Below are 10614 nucleotides of genomic sequence, written 5' to 3' on the forward strand. Positions count from 1 at the left end.
TGGAAAACTCCAAGTGGGCTGTCATGTGCCTTTTACTGAGGAGTGGCTTCCATCTGGCCACTCTAATATAAAGGCCTGATTGGTGGAGTGCTGCAGAGATGGTTGACCAAGGCCCTTCTTCCCCGATTGCTCAGGCCATCTCTAGGAAGAGTCTTGCTGGTTCCAAACTTCATCCATTTAGGAATGATGAAGGCCACTGTGGTCTTGGGGACCTTCAATGCTGCAGACATTTTTTGGTACCCTTCCCCAGATCTGTGCCTTGACACAATCCTGTCTTGGAGCTCTACGGACAATTCCGGACAAAATGTCAAAATAACTGTTTTTGCTTTGTCATTATGTGTACATGATGGTTTATTTTATTCAATCCATTTTAGAATAAGGAAGGAACGTAACAAAATGTGGAAAAAGTCAAGGGGTCTTTCCAAAGGTACTGTACAGGGCATGCAGAAAATATGTTTGCAATGTGAGTAATACACAATTCCACCACCAAGAGGCAGTGTCAGACTGCTATGTGACACATTTCTAAACAGCATCTTAGTGTTCTATCATCTATGGTGTTTCAAGCCCAGCCACAACTCCCTCCTGTCAATCAAACAAACACCCTCTCTGACCAAAGGGTCAAATGACACATGTCAGTTTAATGTAATTCTCCACTGCTGTTTCACTGAGTGAGATTGAGCACAAAAACACCGTAGGATTGCCCTTCTTTAAATCCCATATCTGTCAGGATGAGAGGAAAGATCACCCAATGACGAGGAAGAAAAAAATAGAGTAGAGAGAATGAAAGGATTGTTGGCTCTGGGAGAGAGGGATGGAATGAGGAAGGGAGAGATGAAGCATGGCGCCAAAGACATGGAGATATTGACTGAGATGAGTGTCGGGAGAAAAATAAATAAATGACTACACAAGCATAGATCCAAGAAGATCCACAGATGAAAAGACACTGACTGACTGACCAAATGACTGACTGACTGACCAAATGACTGACTGACTGACCGACAGACAGACCAAATGACTGACAGACAGACAGACCAAATGACAGACAGACCAAATGACTGACAGACAGACAGACCAAATGACAGACAGACAGACAGACCAAATGAGAGACAGACAGACAGACAGACAGACAGACAGACAGACAGACAGACCAAATGACAGACAGACCGACAGACCAAATGACAGACAGACCGACAGACCAAATGACAGACCGACAGACCAAATGACAGACAGACAGACAGACAGACAGACAGACAGACAGACAGACAGACAGACAGACAGACAGACAGTGAGTGAGTGAGTGAGTGAGTGAGTGAGTGAGTGAGTGAGTGAGTGAGTGAGTGATAACTGTAATACAGGGAGAGAGAGAGGGAGCTCCCAAGCCACATGGCGGTCACACAGAGTTTAATCTGAGCTCACTGGAAAGTTGTGATTTAGTAGGACTGAACTTGTGCCCTCTAATTGGATAAAGAGGCAGGAGGGTTACACTGGGGAGGGATGTGTGTGTGTGAGAGAGAGAGAGAGAGAGGATTGGACGAGAACGTTCTCTTCCTTTCTCCCTGGAGGTACAGGAGGATAGTTCAGTCTTTTCTCCCTGGAGATACAGGAGGATAGTTCAGTCTTTTCTCCCTGGAGGTACAGGAGGATAGTTCAGTCTTTTCTCCCTGGAGATACAGGAGGATAGTTCAGTCTTTTCTCCCTGGAGGTACAGGAGGATAGATCAGTCTTTTCTCCCTGGAGGTACAGGAGGATAGTTGTCTCTTCTCCCTGGAGATACAGGAGGATAGTTCAGTCTTTTCTCCCTGGAGGTACAGGAGGGTAGTTCAGTCTTTTCTTCCTGGAGGTACAGGAGGATAGTTCAGTCTTTTCTCCCTGGAGGTACAGGAGGATAGTTCAGTCTTTTCTCCCTGGAGATACAGGAGGATAGTTCAGTCTTTTCTCCCTGGAGGTACAGGAGGATAGTTCAGTCTTTTCTCCCTGGAGATACAGGAGGATAGTTCAGTCTTTTCTCCCTGGAGGTACAGGAGGATAGTTCAGTCTTTTCTCCCTGGAGGTACAGGAGTATAGTTCAGTCTTTTCTCCCTGGAGATACAGGAGGATAGTTCAGTCTTTTCTCTGCCTCATTTCCTTCATTTTTCACACCTATCCAACCAATAACCATACTTTAGCATTCTCTCTCTTACACTTTCTTTAAAGCCTCAATGTCTCTATCCTCCCCAGTGAGCGAGTGTGTGCACACATTTTCACCTAGAATTGCCAGGGTGGCCCTTCGCTCACTGTGCACACACACACTCTCAGATCCCCACACTGTCCCTTGTTTGTTTATGCCCAGCCACAATACAGGGATTCATTTCTCAAAGCCGAATCGAGCTCCGGCGCACTTTCTTTCAACCATTGAACTGCAAGTGGACTCCTCTCTCTCCTTTATGTGGACTCTTTAATCTACTGAGTGAGAGAGAAGGAGAGAGACGCGTCCCTTACCGACGCACAGCTGGGAGTCACTCTAGACTTTACGGCACTTCCTCTCTCGCCCTCTCTTTTTTTTCACTCGCTTTCTTTCTCTCATTCTCTCTGTGGCTCTTTCTCTTTCCCTCTTTTTTTATTTCCTTCCAAGGCTCTTCCTTGCTTCCCTCTCCTTACTCGTTGACTTTTCCTGGCAAGTCAGTGCTTAGGGATTGAGGTTGAGAATGCACTATATAATACACTATATAAATACACAGCGTCAAAAACTGTATACAAGAAAAATGAAGTGTCTTTAATGTCTCTATATAAACTCAGCAAAAAAAGAAACGTCCTCTCACTGTCAACTGCATTTATTTTCAGCAAACTTAACGTGTAAATATTTGCATGAACATAAGATTCAACAACTGAGACATAAACTGAACAAGTTCCACAGACATGTGACTAACAGAAATGGAATAATGTGTCCCTGAACAAAGGGGGGGTCAAAAATAAAAAGTAACAGTCAGTATCTGGTGTGGCCACCAGCTGCATTAAGTACTGCAATGCATCTCCTCCTCATGGACTGCACCAGATATGCCCGTTCTTGCTGTGAGATGTTACCCCACACTTCCACCACGGCACTTGCAAGTTCCCGGACATTTCTGGGGGGAATGGCCCTAGCCCTCACCCTCCGATCCAACAGGTCCCAGATGTGCTCAATAGGATTGAGATCCCATTTCTGGTCCTGTCTGGTCCTGTCTGGTCCAGCGACGGTGGGTTTATGCCCACATCCGGCGTTGTTGCCGGTGATGTCTGGTGAGGACCTGCCTTACAACAGGCCTACAAGCCCTCAGTCCAGCCTCTCTCAGCCTATTGCAGACAGTCTGAGCACTGATGGAGGGATTGTGCGTTCCTGGTGTAACTCGGGCAGTTGTTGTTGCCATCCTGTACCTGTCCCGCAGGTGTGATGTTTGGATGTATCGATCCTGTGCAGGTGTTGTTACACGTGGTCTGCCACTGTGAGGATGATCAGCTGTCCGTCCTGTCTCCCTGTAGTGCTGTCTTAGGCGTCTCACAATACGGACATTGCAATTTATTTCCCTGGCCACATCTGCAGTCCTCATGCCTCCTTGCAGCATGCCTAAGACATGTTCACACAGATGAACAAGGACACTGGGCATCTTTCTTTTGGTGTTTTTCAGAGTTAGTAGAAAGGCCTCTTAGTGTCCTAAGTTTTCATAACTGTGACCTTAATTGCCTACTGTAGGCTGTTAGTGTCTTAATGACCGTTCCACAGGTGCATGTTCATTAATTGTTTATGGTTCATTGAACAAGCATGGGAAACAGTGTTTAAACCCTTTACAATGAAGATCTGTGAAGTTATTTGGATTTTTACGAATTCTCTTTGAAAGACAGGGTCTCGAAACAGGGACGTTTCTTTTTTTGCTGAGTTTACATGGGACAGCAGCGTTGGCTGTGTGTGTATGTTTGTGAGTATGGGCAAATATGTGTGTGTGAGTGTATATGTGTGCAGGACTCTGCATGTGTATGAGGTGTGTGAGCATGTCTGTGTATTTTGTGTGAGTGAGTGTGTGGGCGTATGCGTGCCAAAAAGTCTCTAATGTGCAGGACAGAGTACCGGGCAGGAAGATGGCTAGTGATGGCTGTTCAACAGTCTGATGGCCTGGTGATAGAAGCGGTTTCCAAGCCTCCAGGTCACGGCTCTGATGCACCTGTATCGTCTGCCAGACAGTAGTAGAGTGAACAGTCCATGGCCTGGGTGGCTGAGCTCCGTAATGATCTTCCTGGCTTTCCTTCCACACATAGTGCTGCAAATGTCCTTGAGGGCAGGCAGAATGCCCCCGGTGGTGAGTTAAGCTGACCGCACCACCCCCTGAAGAGCTATGTGGTTGAGGACGGTGCAGTTGCCGTACCAGGCGGTGATGTAGCCCAACAGAATGTTCTCAATAGTGCATCTGTGGAGGTGTGTGAGGTTCTTAGGGGCCATGCCGGAATTTCTTCAGCCACCTGAGGTTTAAGAGGCACTGTTGTGTCTTCTACACCACGGTGTCGATGTGATGGGACCATTTCAGGTCCTCAGTGATGTGCGTGCAGAGAAACTTGAAGCTTTTTACCATCCCCACTATGGCCCTGTCTATGTGGATGGGGTGTGCTCTCTGATCGGTCTCCTGTAGTCCACGATCAGCTCTTGGTTTTGTTGATGTTGAGGGAAAGGTTATTGTCCTGGAACCACTCGGCCAGGGCTCTAACCTCCTCTGTGTACGCTGTCTCGTTGTTGTTGGTGATAAGGCCTATCTCTGGCCTGTCGTCAACAAACTTGATTATTGAGTTGGAGCCGTGCGTTGCCACGCAGTCATTGGTGAACAGGGAGTACAGGATGGGGCTAAGCACACACCCCTAGGGGGTTCCCGTGTTGAAGGTCACCGTGGCGGAGGTGTTGTTGCCTACCCTCACCACCTGGGGTCAGCCTGTCATGAAGTTCAGGACCCAGTTGCACAGGGATGAGTTCAGACCCAGGGCCCAGAGCTTAGTGATGAGCTTGGGGGGCACTAGGGTGCTGAAAGCTTAGCCCTATAGTCGATGTACAGCATTCTCACATAGGTATTACTCTTGTCCAGGTGGGATAGGGTAGTGTGTTGTGAAATGGCGATTGCGTTGTTCATGGATCTGTTGGGGCAGTACACAAATTGTAGGAGGTCTAGGGTGTATGGTAAGGTGTATATGGTCCTTGACTAGCCTCTCCAAGCACTTCATGATGTCAGAAGTGAGTGCTACTGGGTGATAGTCATTTGGGTACAGGAACAATGGTGGACATCTTGAAGCATGTGGGGACAACAGACTGGGAGAGACTTGGATAGGGAGAGATTGAATATGTCCGTAAACGCTCCAGCCAGCTGGTCTGTGCATGCTCTGAGGACGCAGCTAGGGATCTTGCGAGAGTTAAAACGCTTGAAAGTCTTACTCACATTGGCTACAATTCTCCTGAACAGTGGGGGCCAGCGTCACTGACAAGTCATGGGTTTGTCTCACCAGGGGTGATGGTCGGATTCGCGTTCATCGTCGAAGGAATGAGCGTTACACCGAGGCTTGTACTCCGGAGCGGGATCGATTTGGAGGTGGAAGGTCCGTCATGGTCTGGGGCGGTGTGTCATAGCATCCTCAGACTGAGCTTGTTGTCATTGCAGTCAATCTCAACGCTGTGCGTTACAGGGAAGACATCCTCCTCCCTCATGTGGTACCCTTCCTGCAGGCTCATCCTGATGCACTGCAGTAGTTAATGCAGCTGGTGGCCACACCAAATACTGACTGTTACTTTTGATTTTGACCCCCCTTTTGATCAGGGACACATTATTCCATTTCTGTTGTCACGTCGGTGGAACTTGTTCAGTTTATGTCTCAGTTGTTGAATCTTATGTTCATACAAATATTTACACACGTTAAGTTTGCTGAAAATAAACGCAGTTGACAGTGAGGACGTTTCTTTTTGTGCTGAGTTTATCTTGTGTCTTTTGCATGTTCAGTGTGCCGTGGAGTCCACAGCAGTTTGTCATAGCACTCACACATACACGTATGTACACAAATATATACAGCATGTATGCATATTCAGTATATTTTTACACTATAAACAGAAATGGGGGGGAAAATTACATGTATTTCTTTCTCAAAACATTGTACTTTTATCCAGATTTCGGGATGAATAGTAACAGACAAACAAATACAGAAGACAAACAGATAGGCTTGTCTTCCCCCTCCTCCTCTTACTCTCCCTCCTTTTCCTCCAACTCCCTCTCCAAAATTGGCCTCCATTGTTGTCCAAACCAAGAAAGGCAACCTGAAACCTATTTATAGTGCTCAAGCTCTGATTTCTAAGTGAAGACATTAGCTAGAAGTGCGTTCACAGGTCAGCACTGGGTGTAGGTAATCGGTGTAGGTAATCGGTGTAGGTAATCGGTGTAGGTAATCGGTGTAGGTAATCGGTGTAGGTAATCGGTGTAGGTAATGGGTGTAGGTAATGGGTGTAGGTAATCGGTGTAGGTAATCGGTGTAGGTAATCGGTGTAGGTAATCGGTGTAGGTAATCGGTCAAGGAGTGTTGCATTTGGAATGGCAGTGTTTTCCGAACGAAATCACAAGGCCTGTTAGTTTTAGAGAACTGTAGAGAACTGAAAAAAGAAATTCTTGAAGCGTTGTTGGTAAGTAAGCATTTCACTGCAAGGTCTTTTTAAAATTTGATTTGATGTCAAGTGTCCTATATATCAGTACACTCGTAACAACCTAATAATTACGAAACTTCTATTCAATCAAATCAGTCACATGTAACAAATAAGCCATTACATTTTTTGTTAACCAAATTCGACACTCATTGACTGCTGTACAAGAAGAAGACAGAGTTTGGGCCAAGTTATCCCTCTTGCCTCACCTCTTCCTCTCTGGTTGAGTTCTTGGCAACCACCCCTAAGGCCTTTTCTTATTTAACTCACCTGTAAACTCCACCGACTGATGTGTCACCTCAAGCTGTGTCCATAGCTTCCATCCAACCAATCACATTAGTTCTGCCCTTGAAGTGGAGCCAGAGAAGGAAGAAGTGAGACATTCTACTCCCTAATTTTTTCTGGTTCATATACAGTCAATGAACAAAGCAGACCAGACCCAGCTGCTATCGCATTGCTGCCTATGGGAGAACCACCCCTTGAGCCAGGGATGGGCAATTCCAGTCCTCGGGGGCTTGATTGGTGTCGCAGTAGACTGGAACTGAGACCAATTTTATCAATCGTATACGGCCTGAGTAAGACATCTTCATTTATCCACCATCTTTGGTGGAGCTTCCTTTAGAACAAGATTGAGGCCGGGATTCACAACTGAGCACAATTCCAGGGCTCTTTCTCAATGAAGGCCTTGATTCAATCCGGAGTTATTGACAGAGGTTGTGAAACAGAATGTTTGCTGAGAGGAACAGAACAAAAGGTGAACTGAAAGAGTTGAGTTTTCCGTAAGCTGATTGGCTGCATCTTTTCACAAGGGGAATGAAGCAGAATTGCACATGGGTAAGGATGAACAGATGATCAAGCTCAGAGCCTGAAGCACGCCAAACACACAGACAATGTTTGCTCTTATTGGAGATTTTTTAATAACACATTTCAATATTGCAACAGCCATCTGTTTTTCTAAACAGGTAAAAATCATCAAAAAACAAACAAACAAAAGATGTTTTGTTTTAAAATTCCAAACACCCAAGTCGATTGGCAATGGCCCTAAATTCAAACGATAAAACCCCTACACAGTGAGCAGATATTTTCAACACATTGTTCTTCAAACAAATTATAAAAATAGATTGCATTTTCAAATACATATTTACAGTAAACATATTTTGTAATGGTAGAGTAAACAGAGAGAGAGGGGGGGGGGGGACGACAACGACTGATTCGCTGTAGTGAAAAGGTCCAGTTTGGTGCCTGTGTGTACAGGGCTGTTGAGACTGTTTCTATATATGTGTGTGAGTCTGTAGGAGTTTCTTTTCAGAACATGATACGGGTCTATACATGGTGTTGAGGCAAAACAGCTCCAGAGAGAGGGGGAGACAGAAAGAGAATACATGGGGAAGAAAAGAGAAAATATACTGGTAGTCCTTTCATACCAGATACCTCCCTATTACAAGATACCATTTATGAACCACACTGAACCAATAAAACACCTATTGTGTACGGTGCATTCGGAAAGTATTCAGACCCCTTCACTTTTTCAAAACTTTGTTACGTTACAGCCTTATTCTAAAATTGATTAAATCGCCCCCCCCCCCTGATCAATCTACACACAATACCCCATAATGACAAAGGAAAAACTGGTTTTAAGATTTTTGGGGCAAATGTATTAAAAATTAAAAACTGAAATATCACATTTACATAAGTATTCAGACCCTTTACTTAGTACTTTGTTGAAGCCCCTTTGGCAGCGATTACAGCCTCGAGTCTTCTCGGGTATGACGCTCCATGCTTGGCACACCTGTATTTGGGGAGTTTCTCCCATTCTTCTCTGCAGATTCTCTCAAGCTCTGTCAGGTTGGATGGGGAGCGTTGCTGCACAGCTATTTTCAGGTCTCTCCAGAGATGTTCGATCGGGCTCAAGTCCGGGGCTCTTGCTGGGTCACTCAAGGACATTCAGAGACTTGTCCTGTAGCCACTCCTGCATGTGCTTAGGGTCATTGTCCTGTTGAAAGGTGAACTTTCACCCCAGTCTGAGGTCCTGAGCACTCTGGAGCAGGTTTTCATCTAGGATCTCTCTGTACTTTGCTCCGTTCATCTTGTCGTGGAAATTCTACACAGGGACACTGAACATCAATATTAAATGAATCATTGTTTTATTAACAGCAAGCTGGAGAGGTCACAGTCAAACCTAGATGCATAAAGTACTGGTCTGAAGTGAGCTCTGTCGGGGCAGTCCCGTTAAATCTCATACTGCTTACACAGACAAGTTACATTTGCATGATTTAGCTTATTCATCATTCATAATTCATTCATCATTAACGTTTGGTTCATGCATGTGACCGACCAATACTGGTTCATGCATGTGACCGACCAATACTGGTTCATGCATGTGACCGACCAATACCTCACAAGGCCTCTCCTCTCCAAGCTGAGACCTTGAAACTGAGATATCCCTTTCATTCTCAAAACAAGGTTCTGGGTGTACTAGCAAATTGCAGATACTGATGGTGAGGATTCCTCCCAGGCACATTCAATCAGTCAGTCACTTGCATGGACACAGAAATGTGTTACTAGAAAAGCACAAACATAACATTCTCCATCACAATCTTTCCCTCGATCCTAACTAGTCTCCCAGTCCCTGCCGCTGAAGAACATCCCCACAGCATGATGCTGCCACCACCATGCTTCACCGTAGAGATGGTATTGGCCAGGTGATGAGCGGTGCCTGGTTTCCTCCAGACGTGACGCTTGGTATTCAGGCCAAAGAGATCAATCTTGGTTTCATCAGCCCAGAGAATCTTGTTTCTCATGGTCAGAGTCCTTTAGATGCCTTTTGACAAACTACAAGCGGGCTGTCATGTGCCTTTTACGGCGGAGTGGCTTCCGCCTGGCCACTCTACAATAAAGGTCTGATTGGTGGAGTGCTGCAGAGATGGTTGCCCTTCTGGAAGTTTCTCCCATCTCAGCAGAGGAACTCTAGAACTCTGTCAGAGTGACCATCGGGTTCTTGGTCACCTCCTTGACCAAAGCCCTTCTCCCCCGATTGCTCAGTTTGGCCGGGCGGCCAGCTCTAGGAAGAATCTTGGTGGTTTAAAACATTTTCCATTTAAGAATGATGGAGAACGCTGTGTTCTTGGGGACCTTCAATATTGCAGAAATGTTTTGGTACCCTTCCCCAGATCTGTGCCTTGACACAATCACGTCTCGGAGCTCTACGGATAATTCCTTCGACCTCATGGCTTGGTTTTTGCTCTGACATGCACTGTCAACTGTGGGACCTTATATAGACAGGTGTGTGCCTTTCCACATCATGTCCAATCAAAGGAATTTACCACAGGTGGACACCAATCAAGTTGTAGAACCATCAAGGATGATCAGTGGAAACAGGATGCACCTGGTCTCAATTTCAAGTCTGATAGCAAAGGATCTGTATACTTATGTAAATATGGTATCTTTTATTTATTTTTTTATAAATTTGCACAAAAAAAATAATGTTTTTGCTTTGTTATTTTGGGGTGTTGTGTGTAGATTGATGAGGGGGGAAAAAGTATTTTATCAAATTTAAAATAAGGCTGTAACGTAAAAAAACGTGGAGGGATCTGAATACTTTCCGAACGCACTGTAGCGAGCTACAAGAGTATGAGATAAATCAAAAAATGTTACCTACGATTAAATGTTAACTGTTAAAAAAAATACATAATACTGACAAATGGGAGTGGCTTGTGACTGCACCGTGGGGGGTTGTGGGATTTGTAGGAACATTTAGAAGATGTTATGCAACCATGATGTATAGCTAGGGCCATGTGTTTTGGTTAACCACTTAACCTTGATTTGAAGCATTTTTTTCCAGAAATGAGAATTAGACCAAAAATGTAAGCAATTGTCTGAGGATGGTGCTTGGACCATGTGACATAAAAAGAAAGGGGGGACAGTTTGATGAAAAAGCTTTAAAT

The 10614-nt window shown here is 45.2% G+C and overlaps 1 protein-coding gene across 2 annotated transcripts in view; it reads right to left on the reverse strand.

Annotated features, from left to right (window-relative positions):
• Positions 1 to 8797: 8797 nt before the first annotated feature.
• Positions 8798 to 10614, reverse strand: part of LOC129831335 (ephrin type-A receptor 7-like) — a 167685-nt gene continuing 165868 nt past the window's right edge. For both annotated transcript variants that reach the window (XM_055894657.1, XM_055894658.1), the window contains one exon: positions 8798 to 10614. This exon is cut by the window's right edge and continues 1761 nt beyond it. The gene's annotated coding sequence lies outside the window, so the exon portion shown is untranslated.

Source organism: Salvelinus fontinalis, chromosome 32 (assembly GCF_029448725.1).
Source record: "Salvelinus fontinalis isolate EN_2023a chromosome 32, ASM2944872v1, whole genome shotgun sequence".
Classification (NCBI taxonomy): domain Eukaryota; kingdom Metazoa; phylum Chordata; class Actinopteri; order Salmoniformes; family Salmonidae; genus Salvelinus; species Salvelinus fontinalis.